The sequence below is a fragment of the Nipponia nippon genome, unplaced genomic scaffold (assembly GCF_047370975.1).
Source record: "Nipponia nippon isolate SJK-2023a ecotype South Korea unplaced genomic scaffold, ASM4737097v1 scaffold_10, whole genome shotgun sequence".
Taxonomy (NCBI): domain Eukaryota; kingdom Metazoa; phylum Chordata; class Aves; order Pelecaniformes; family Threskiornithidae; genus Nipponia; species Nipponia nippon.
Genome location: NW_028262291.1, coordinates 37,277,326 through 37,289,421, shown reverse-complemented (window position 1 = coordinate 37,289,421; position 12,096 = coordinate 37,277,326). Strand labels below are relative to the sequence as shown.

The window sequence follows — 12,096 nt, the reverse complement described above, 5'->3', positions numbered from 1 at the left end:
TGCACATTATTCATTATACAGCAAAATGAAACTTTCAGGGTCTTTTGATACTGCTTACAGATCACAAAACCTAAACACCCCAAATCAAACTGATTTTCTCCTGTACTGACATTACATTTTAATGCAGAAACCTCTCATACCTCTGCTTCAATAAGTTTTTTCTCATATGTTTCCAAAGCCTTACCTACCATTTTGTAAAAGACACAAATAATCAGTCATCTGGAATTAGTTTTTTAAGAAGGCTGAATATTTAATTTTCCATTATCTACACTTTTAAAAGCAGGCACTGTTTAATGCCATTGACGAATTGACATTTAGCAAAGCAACATCACCTCACAGCAAAAAGGGTTAAAGAGATCTGTATTAATATAGAAGTCAAGCTTTTAATATTCTGCAAATATTAACAAAGAAAGATGATAATGTTGAGTTAATATGGGTTAAGGATAAAATGAAAATAAATTTTTCTGATTGCTAAGTGTTGACACTTTTTTGGCTAGGCCCGCAGCCTTTTCTTGAAGGCTGTGTAATTACAGAAGGCTTTTCCCCTCCTTCCCCCTCCTGCTTCTAGCCCACATTAGTAATGACCCCTTCACTGCTTCAAAAACCACTAATAGTCTTCAGCAAAGGCAAGAAAAATGAACAGGATAAATTGGAATCCACAGTCAGTAATTTGCATCATATGAGGCTGCTTTGGCCACTCACACTCATTCCTGGCCATCAATCGTGCGCTGTCAGGTGCTGCACTCTGCCACCATGATAAATACTCCTCCTAACACTCTGATTCGTCCAAACAATGTAATTGTCCTCTATTCTCCTCTTGGTAATGGAGATAATGAATGACTGCACAAACAAGAAGGATTGCTCATCACAGACACAGGGGTGGCTTCAAACCGAAAAGCCCCGAGTACAAATTTTAATTGACTGAAAACACAGGTTGAAAGAAAAGAAATCCTGTCTTCCATTTTCAGGCTTTGAGACAATCACTTCTGAGCGTTCCCCTTTTGGTTTGGGGGGTGGGTTCTTTATCCTGAACGTGCGCCCCCCAAAATGGGTAAAATGAGACTGTAGAAAATCCTGCCGTTGGAAAGCAGCCACAGAAATGCTGTCCAGTATGCAATTCATGTAAAACAACTCCTCACTTTAATTGTGTTTAATCCCAAACTGCGAGGAGCTGGTGTTATGAAAAAAAAAACCTCCTCCAAATGGAAACAGTTCCATCCAGTTAAATACTTACTGTACTGCAAGGAATAGTATGTTTTTAAAATTTCAGTCGAAATATAACCACACATAAAGCGAATTGCATTCAACAGCACAGAGCGTGATGGAAATCAGTGAGCCTACTCAGTGTGATAGCCATCCTGGAGCTATTAAGACATTTGAAAATTGGTACACACAAGATCAACAAACACTTAAAAGCCGAGATCTTATCAAAATTCACCTTGCACAGATGGCTTTTATTATTTCTAATTAAGAGTGAGGGACAATAGCACCACAACTCTAACTTATTTAAAGAATGTTCTACATTTTGGGGAAGAGAGAGAGAGAACTGGTGTTGTTTTCTGTTGATTTTTCCCCCCCTTCAACATCAGTGATTCTACGGCTTTTAAATGTGAAGTGGACTGTTTATCTGAAAGTGTGCTGGCAGACTGCCACCATATTTCTAAGATTAAAGAAAGGATTGAAAACAATCAGCTTTCCGAGGAACTGAAACCACGACAATATGTTTCTGATTAATTTACAAATATATGTATATATTTAAGGCTGAACTACAGAACCAGAAAATTCCTACTAGTTAGTCTATCACAGGCATTCTTACACTTTATTAGAACAGACATCATATTGAAATAATAAGCATGGGAGGCCTTCGTTTCTTCTTTGATCTATATTACTAAATGTCTGAGTGGCTCAGTTTTAAAATAAACTTTGGTATGTTTGCACTTGAAAACTGGAAAAAGACCACAAGTAATAATTTGTTGTCAGTTTCCATATTCTCTAACTAAAAACTATAGTTTAGTCTGTACACTGCTGGATGCCAGGCGATGTTAGTCCAGTCACCCCTGCAGTGGCTAAACTTTCTTGGAGGAATATGTGCTCTAGTATGGGAGCAATGATGATAGATCACTTCATCAGCGTGGAACTAGCTGAGATGAATTAAAGGTACAGGTCACAGCCTCCCGTGCTTTCTGAATCTCTTGCAGGCTAGTGTCATTACAGCCTTAAATACATAGGTATGTATGGGAGAAAGGTACCATGGAGCTCCTTTTCTCTGAACATCTAAGGATCGTGATTTCATGCCAAATGCATCGCAAGATTTTAAGCTGTTTAATGATGGCTGTTGAGTGTTGTCCTGTGTTATTTTAAAGTATTTTTTCTGTATAAATGTTGTCAATTTGCTTCCGATAAATTAAACGACAATTAGCAGTGGTGTGTAAGTGCCATCTATGCCCAGCTTAGTTGGATTTGGTTTTAGGCTTAGGAGTTTATGTGTATGTAGGTAATAATTTTACTCAGACTGAGGTACAAGTTATAAAATTTCGTATAAGATTAGTTTATTTTCTTATTTAGAAATTTGAATTCAGAGGAAGGAACACAGAAGGGAGTTTCTGATCAGAAGGTGAAGAATCTAAATTATTCACCCTTAAAAAGCGTAATGAGTACAAAATGCTACAGATTGTTACAAATGGCAGGATTAAAGAATACACTGACATCCTTTAACTTTTCTCAGCCTCTTGAAAGTATTCCTTAATTGTCTGTTTCAACATGAATCTCAGTAACAAATGAGTTAACGCTCATAAAAAAGGAAAGAGCTTTGAAAATCTCACCACCTCTAAAAATTCCCATTCTACTGAGCGTATCTCATCACTTGATTGTCAAGGTAACCATGGGTACCTCATGGACTCTTCAGTGCCACTGGATGGTCAAATACCAGTGCCACAAAACACCTAGTTCTCTGTCTACAGAGGATAAGGCCATGCTTCAGACACAGGACTGAGCTCCAAAATGGATGCACTTCTGATTCTATGTGATGACTGCAACTCTTTTAGGAAGGTGAGAAACCACTTATATTCCGGAAGTTTCAAAATTCAACAGCAACAGAAAGTGCTATGAGCATATTCCCCTGACAGACTATGCGTTGGTATGGGTTCCATTTAAATCGTGGTCCTAGCTACCTATCACCCATCTCATCACATCACAACCTTTTCAATCTGTTAACTATATAATGCCACCCTAAATGGTGAAGGAGAAGAGGGACGTTCACATACAGAACCGCAGAACCAAGATTACTAAGCATGCTTTTAGAAAAGGTTAACGGTATCTCTTGAACCAAAAGCTTTTCAAACTTTCATTAAAGCTTACCTGTTTGATCTAGCTCTCCTAGAATAAATATCCTTCTCTGTTATGCGCATACATCCTGCCAGACACATTGTAATGGTTCTCAAGCACTGATGCTAACATTTTGAGGAGAAAGACTGTTATGTCTCCGTTAATTCCTAGAGAAGACTACCCATATTAAAATGGTGAGCACCAAATCAAACACCTGGACAGACAGACTGAGCTGGAGAATCAGAGTTGCCACGGATGATCTAACACCAAACACACCAGCGCTCAGTAGCCCTGGGGCTTCCCTATCGATAAAGGGTAACCATACTTACTACTGGATAGCATGGAGGTCATATTCTGCTAGTTAAGCTGAAGCAAGGAGAAATTAAAAAGCAAAGCTAGAATAGATATGGCCCAAGGGCCTAAACACCCCATCTCTACCGTATTCCTGACTCTTGCTGGTCTGATGAACAAAGGGCCAGGAGGACCCACTGTTCTGTGTTTTGCCACTTTAAAGACATCAGGTAACACATTCAAAGAGACAAGCTGATGTGCTAAGGAAGTTCAATATACATGAGAGGGTTGCTGATGACATATGGCTGCTTTTAGACACAACAGAAAAGAAAGATGACCAGCTGTGTGGATTGCAGAATGAAAGCTTGTGAAGCACATTTACAGGAAAAAAATAGATGTTCTAAGGAAGGGAAGAAGGATGATTAATAAAGTAATAACATGCAGTATTGTGGTAAAAAAATTCCCATCGCACTGGAAACAGAACAATGACAGAAAACCATATTCTTCAGTGCTGTAAGAAGAAAAACATTTTGTAATCTTTTATACAGATTTTTCCCCCAGAAAATTTTCCTTCAAGTAAATTAAAAAGATGATGAGTGGCCTGTACAGTGATTTTGAAAATGGTGAGTATTCACACGGACAAGAAGGGGGACAATGAGCATTATCACTCATCAAATGCTGTTTGGCTCTATTTTCTGGAAAGAACTGGGGTTTCTGGTGAGAATGTGGATATATTACTGTTGTCCCAGTTTCCAGGAAAGCTATCAAAAATTTCAGGGTTTTGATACATAAGAGTAAGCAGACACTTTGGCTCTGGTCTTTCAATTCAGAATTTTTAGGTAGTAGGTTCCCTGAAAGTAGGACAAATAATGGTATGGTCCGACATAAGGAATGGAGAAAAGAATCTATGGAGAAAACATAAGAATATCTGACAGGTATGGTAGGAAATTTAATGGTGTACTTTCTAGCTAGCAACTAATTAAAAAAAAAAAGAAAATGCAGCAAATAGTGCTATAGGAAAATATTAAGGTTGCTACTCAGAGGACTATAAAGTTAGCTCAGATAACTGGAATAGTTCTGTTGCAGTTGTGTGACAGAATGAATTACAGAAGAGAGAGATGCTCAAAGTTAGACTTAAGTTTTCCCCATAGATTAAAAAGAGGTAAATTTGGTAGCTATGGAAAAGACGAAACGATAGAAAAGATTTTAAAAATGCATTTTAGATAACGAGGAAGTACTGGAGAGAGGAACAGTGATATTGGAAAGATGGCTTTCAGGTCAGTCTCCAGGCATAAAGCACAATGCCTAGTAATAAAACCAAACAGTATTACAGCGATTTTCTTCTCCTAGATATTATATGATATCTCCTAGATGGTTGGATATAAAATCCTATTTCCATTGAGTCAGTGAGAGTTTTGCCATTATCTTCTTTAGAATTTGATTTGGAGCCTAATTTAAGAAACTTAACCTTTGAGTAAACATACGGAAATGCTACCTTAATCTTCTGAAATACAAAATCTGTATTACAGACAAATATTGAAGAGTTTTCTGTAATATTTTACAACTATTGTAGAAAAAGACTGAAAAGACAACATGGAATGCATCTGTAGAATAAACTGATATACCCTGACAGGGACTAAAATTAAAGACACTAGTTGAAGACCAAAATCTGTAATGAAGCCAACACAGAGAGACTTTCAAACCACTAACCAATCAGTATGGTAAAGTAGTCTCAGAAGTAATGAAGGCAAAAAACATTACTGTAAATGTTGAAGTAAAAATCATTTTGAGAAGGTTCTAAAGTGATGAAAAGGATTAAGCTATAAGACAGAAATAATACTTTTAAATAGTTCTCTCTCTTATTTAGAATGAAGTGTCTCATCAAGTTCTGCTTTGTTAGTCCCTTAAGACAGAGTTGGAGCAAAGATAGGGGGTGAGAACACCTTGCTTAATGCAAGCCAAGAAAATAATCAGCACTACTAAAAATAGTGTCCCTTTCATTAATATCAAGATGCAGAGCTGGGTCCCTTTTAATGGGGTAACAGAATGGAACTGTATGGTGAGCCCTAGATTTTTCTTCTCCAAAATGTGAACCTTCACCTGTTGGCAAGCTTATAAAAAATCCTTATTTATGCTAAAGATCAGCCCCACTAGCACAATTTGGAGGCAAATATCCATTCTTGACCCTATACAGTAACTGGTTTTGAGGCAAGGTACTCCAAAAAAAAGAGTTGTTGTAAATATCAGATCCAGGTATGTGACAGTTCTCAAATTTTGAATATATTCATCTCAACAATGTTTTTTCAGGCTCACCTAGATTACTGGCTCTGACTGAGGCAGATGATCATTTCATATCAGATCTTTTTACTTAGCCTTTCCAATTTGGAGTAGGAACTTGTGAGTCATATGGACACGTTTAGGAATGGAACCAACATTAAATATTAAACAGTGGTACCCACACAGTACAGTTATAGCTGTCTTTGAAGGTTCAGACATCTCACTGACTAATTCTTTTTTCAAGATTGGATAAGATGAAGAACCTCAGATTATGTGTTTGAAAAGTTCAGGACCACATAAGGATTTTCTCAAATCTGGTCCCAAACAATCCCAGTGCCCTGCCTTGCAATACACCCAGGGAATCAGTTCCTACAGGGCTGATTTAATTGAATTTGAACCTCTATCTAACCCAGCGGAGCTGGTTCTTTTTTGATTGCCCTAAACCAAATTTTTACAGAAAATAGTTACAAATGCATCATGAAAATATACAGGGTTCACAAAGCCACAAAGATAAAGCTCAGTTTCATTTTTTCTGCTCTATAGACAGGATTTACAATTGATAGGGAAAAAAAAACCATGTCCACCCACTATGAACGATAATGGACAAGGAACTAGTATATTCATTCAGTAGCTGACTTCTGTTAGCTGGGATAGAGAACTGCATAAATCAAGGATTCAGGGAAACACAGAAAAGGGATTATATAACATGTAGATGTGAACAAACACGGCTGTGAAAAGATTAGATACCTTAAATACCCAAGAAACAGAAATATTTTCTTAATAATTTCAAAGGAAAAGAATTAAAAATTAATCAGATATAAACATGAGAAACTCCTGAAGAAATACGAGTGTTAAATACTTCTCCATCCTGTAAAAGAGTGTGTAACATATTGTGGACTATTTAGTGAAGTATCCATTGCTGAATGTCCAGAACAGTTTTCTGAACTTAGATATTGAAAAACCTAATTTAATGAGGAAGGCAACATGGATTTATGACAGCAAGGTCGTTCTTAATTAACTTGCTAGTGTTGTTAAATAATGTTATCACCGGAGCAGAGGAATGGAAATGCCATAGATATTATCTCTTTCAGTTTTATTGCAGCACTTGATATAATTTCAGATTAAAGACTATAAAGTAGAAAAATGTCTCATAAACAAGTAACAACAAGTGGTGGGTTAAGCTGAGTAGTGAGGAGACTCTTCTTACTTTTATATGTAATTGAGTTAGGCAACAATATCAGATAAAGCTAGAAATACAAAAGATTCATGCCCTGTTAGGCATGAAAGGTATGCTAAAGGGCCAACCTACTACCCCACAAAGGCAACAGAAGTTCTCTGCGGACTTCAATGGGAGCTGGATTTTAAATTTATTAGCCTTTACTGATTAATATAGAAAGCTATTTTTTCTTGAGATGCAGATGCTGTTATGTAAAATGTGAAAAAATGGTGCAGAAAGATGTAATTGATGTTTTCTGAAACATCTTGGTATAATACGTGAGTGAAAGTATCTACAGGCACAAAACCATTTATCATTATCTCCCTCACCATCACCTTGCTGGATCATAGTTTAACAAGCTCTGTTAGGGGTCTTTAGTTTAATTCATGATTCTTCAGTTTCTGCTGCTTTGTGGATCTCAGGCTCAACTTTTGCTTCTGCTTTAATTCAGAGCTATTGTGCACCCACCAGGCTAGATAAAATCAACAAAGTTCAATAGCGCATCTTATATTTCTTACTTTAATACACAGGTGGAGTAGGCAGGGCCAATCATATCACAAATGTTACACTAAATACTCTGAAGTCTGTAGACTATAGGCACAAGTCAAGTCACAAGTATGGAGATTAAAATCTACTCTGCATTTGATGTGAATTAGGTACTGATACTGCAAAAACTGCAATACATCTATCATTAAGGAAAAGCTAAGCTACCCAGAACTGATTTCTTCAGCATCAAAACTTATAAGCCAAGAGAATGATGCAACTGACTTGGAAAACTAATGCTATGATTTAATCTGTGTTATGTTAGAAATGGAAAGTAAGATTTTTTTAACATATTTCGTGCCATATCTTGGCAGTAATACTTACACAGTGCTATTGAGCAGCACTTTCTTCCATGTGAGAACCCTTTGAGTTTCATTGGGTTACACACAGAATAAAACACTAATCAGTACAAGTAAGGTCTGGCTCTGAGTCTGGCTCATAGACAGTGGACCAGAGAGAGAACTTTGTTTTGGTTATTCTCTAAGTAGGAGACTTTGAATTTCCTTTTTACCTAAGCTACATCTGCTGAGCTAGTTTATTACAAAAGAAATGGGAACTATGGCAATACATAGCTCCAAGAGTCTCCCATTCATACCATAAATATGTGAGGCCATGGCTCTGGGCAAGCTTTTCAACACATTCAGTAGCAGGATTTGATAGAATGCAACAGCTAGCTCTCATTGCACCTCTTAATTTGCTTGCTGGAACTTGGCAATTTACCTTTCAAGAGCCACAGACCAAGTGGATATCTGTTTGGCACACACAAAAGTTCTTTTCAGGGATCTAGTGAAAGGGTAAGGTATGGTCTGCAGCTTAATGAAGTTATAAGCTAGTGACATATCTTGCCAGAAAATATTCATGACCTACTAAAAGGAAAGAAAACTAGTCATCACAAAATAAGGGATTATGTTTTAATTTTTAATATACATAGTTTAATTTGTTCTTAGCTGGTTTTATATATATATATATACTGAATTTGCAAAGCAAAGGCAATGGCTGCAACAACTTTTGTAGTACAAAGACACCACGTTAATAACGAAACCCTGAACCATTCATAGTTAAGGCCAGGTTTGTTGAAGAGTTCATTCGAGTTTTGGCAAACGTTGTAAGACTTTTGGGTGCAGTGCTGCAATTGATGTTTTCATGTGGCAACTAGGTGAAACTGCTGTGGTTCAGACTAAGTCTCACACTAAATCTGGACTCAAAACCTCAAAGATGAACTCTAAGCCATGAATTTACACAGATTTACAAACATTTCCAAAATTCTGCAAAGGGAAACTGCATCTCAGTTCTTCAAAGGATATCCACTTTCCAAAGTATACGTAGATTTTGTTTTGCTGTTGTCCCAGTGAGGCCAGAAGATAAGACTATATGCTGTCTTCTTCCTGGAAAGTCCTCTTTTCTCCCTCTGGGCCCTACACAAGCTGGTTATTTCTACACTAGCAACTTGTGTACAGGGTTTTGAAATTCCTGACAGAAGTAAGACCTGAAGCCTTGTCTCTTTGAGGGGATAAGATGTTTTAACAGGTGACAGGAAGTAAGAAGGGAACGTTAGTAGCCAGTGTTGAACCATCAAGCTAGTGGTCACTGTTATGAGGTTTAGAGCAGAAGTGATGAGGTTTTAAGGTTTGGGGAGGGGGAGGTGGAGTGCTCTGAACTGAAATGGTCTTCTTGGACAAGGGGCAGTAGAACATGGGTCTAAAAAGAATAAAGCATCTGAGAAAGCATTAAATCTGATTCGAAAGCATTTATTAGTGCTTATGCCTCTCATTTAATGTGCTATGATTAGGATTACATTTAAATTTAATCAGCTTCTGAAGAGCAGCTCAGGTATGTGGGGTTAGAGGGCAAACACAAGGAAAAGGCAGTAGCTCTGCAAGGTGCTTTTGAGGTCAGCAGAAATGGGGATGCTAATGCAGCAAGACATAGGGTTTATTTTGGAAAAGGATTTAGCTCAACCTCAGGGAGACAACTTGGAGCAGGAAAGTGAATATGGGGGAGGTTAGTAGTAAAGGGTGGTTGGGGAGCAGGAGGTGCGGGTGCCTGGAAGCCCCAGGGCCGGAGGGACGGAGCAGCTGGCTCTCAGCAGGGCTGGGATGGGAATGCCAGGGAAGGAAGGCTTATCAAATCACACCGGGGTCTGACTACCACCTGGGCACCTCTGCTTTGTTTCGGAGTTCCTCTGTAGAGTTTAAATGAATTTATACATAAGCCCAAGACTTTAGAAAGGATTAAAAGGCCTCTGGAAATAAATGCAGGTAGTTTATAATCTCAGTTGTCTGGCTCTCCTTGCTTTTTTTTGTTCCATTTCTCTTTTTATTTCCACAACTTGCCAGTATTCTTAGGTGTTACAATACATACTACGTGTCGATGTTCTGCCTACCGCTACCACTGAGCACAACGTGCTGATTTCCACAGGCTTACAAAGGAAAAAGCATGAAAACACACATACCCGCACACAACCCAGTACATACATGCTTAGGAAGTAGTAGATAGCAACATCTGCCATAGATCTGTAACATTTTAAAAATATTTACTAGGAAAATGTTAAAAGAATGTGTAACATTTACACATTAGAAGGCCTTGAGCCAAAGTGTTTTCCTCAGAAGGGTGTACTGTTTTGCTATGTGGTAGGTGCCCTGAGCTGCTGTTAATCTGAAAAGAAGCAAGAAGTATTCAGTGCCACTGTAGGAACATTTAGGCACCTAAAGATGAAGGTAAGTATGACGGAACAGAATAGGAGTTGCGTGGCTAATGCACCTGATTTCAGTGGGAGCTAGGCGTGCAATTTATTCAGTTACTTTTGAAAATTTGACAAGGTGCTCATCTGCATTTTTAGTCACCTAAATGTGTTTAAGATCTGGTCTTAATGGAGCCCGTTGACCCTTCCACGTATATTGGGTGCCCTTCCCTGAGACCACCAACATCCAGTGCACAACTATCCACTATCACTAAGCGAGATTAAGCTGTGTCAGTGTTTTGGGAGCTTGTGGAGCCCCCATAAACCCTTAAGAGATTAGGCAACCTAAAATGAAAGCCAAGTAATTTACTTGATCTTTTACTGCCTGTTTCTTTTGGGTAGCTTTTTAGTAAAATCTCCTTACAATCAATAAAATATATTTATAACAAAGTACCACACTCCTACCAACAATCTGCGAGCTGGTACATACACTTCGCGGCTTATAAACTGACACACTGTAATAGCTGCACAGTTTTTAGCAGCTGTCTCTCACACCATGTGTCCTGCACAAGTGGAGACTGAGATTCAGACATGGTGTTCAAAAACTGGGATTATCCTGTAATTTTCAGAATAGATGGAAACCGTATAATAATTAATTCCCTAAAACCAAGCAGGGAGAAAGAGCTGAAGAGGAAAAGGTTTTTTTCATTGCAAAGAAGATGTAACACCCAGGGGACTCTCAGATATTCTGGAGGAGGTTATAGGATAAGAACCTCAATAGTAAACAGATCAAATGATATTACGTTCCTACCCACCCTACAGTTTTGGAAATGGATGTGTGACTTCCATAACAAACAGCAGGTGAATCTGCATATCCGTCCTTATACAGGACTCTAAAGGTATTTAGGAAAAAAAGGAGTCCAGAAATCTGAATTCTACCTAGATTTTAAAGAATTAATCCTCTTCTTTCTTTTTACATGAATGAGGTTAAAAATATCCTCTCCTGTAAACTGCAGGCAGACCTCTTACAACCTGGTCTTCTACCTCAATCCATTCCACATAGGAATAGTGGCACCCTTTTAAAATAATTTTTTCAGCCTTGAAAAGCCTATCTTTTCCATCTTTGTGATGAACATGCCTCTACTGGATCTGCAAAGTAAGTTGACAAGACAGGAGGCCACTCGTCCCAACTGTAATCACTGAAAGGTATCACAGACCTTGTTACATGGTAAGAAGAAGCTACAAAGTCAAATATGGATACCTATTGCATTTTAGAGCTCTATTGTTTTAGCCCTGTATCTTAAATGGAGGTGAAGCAGCAAGATTTGGGCCTTTACTCATAAGCAATACTAAAATGGTGCAATTTGCATCTCTTTTAAATAATGCAGGAACAAAAGTTTTGAGTAATCTTAATCTATATGCTGTTTTCTTGGCTTTCTAGCCATGGTAGAGTTGGCTCATCTAGTTATTGGAAGTAAGAACTGACTCTCAGTAAATCACTTGATTTGCATAACATACCTGCTTTTTACAAACAATGATTTCCTCACCAAAATGCTAACAAGTTGTCTTATTTTTTATTAATTAAAAAAAAGAAGAAGCCAAGCTTGATTCTTCTTTTATTCCACTTTTTGATAGTACATAGTGGTGAAGCTGGCAGATCTCCTTTACAGGTTTTAAAATTTTCAGATTCTGTTGGAATTCAGAAGAAAAGTTTCAAAGTGCTCTGTAGTGATAAAAAAGACTTGTGCCATTTTCATCTGTTAGC

The 12,096-nt window shown here is 37.9% G+C and overlaps 1 protein-coding gene across 6 annotated transcripts in view; it reads right to left on the bottom strand.

Annotated features, from left to right (window-relative positions):
* The window catches only part of MEIS2 (Meis homeobox 2), a 175,366-nt gene that overhangs the window by 63,894 nt on the left and 99,376 nt on the right, over positions 1 to 12,096 (bottom strand). The window lies entirely within an intron of this gene.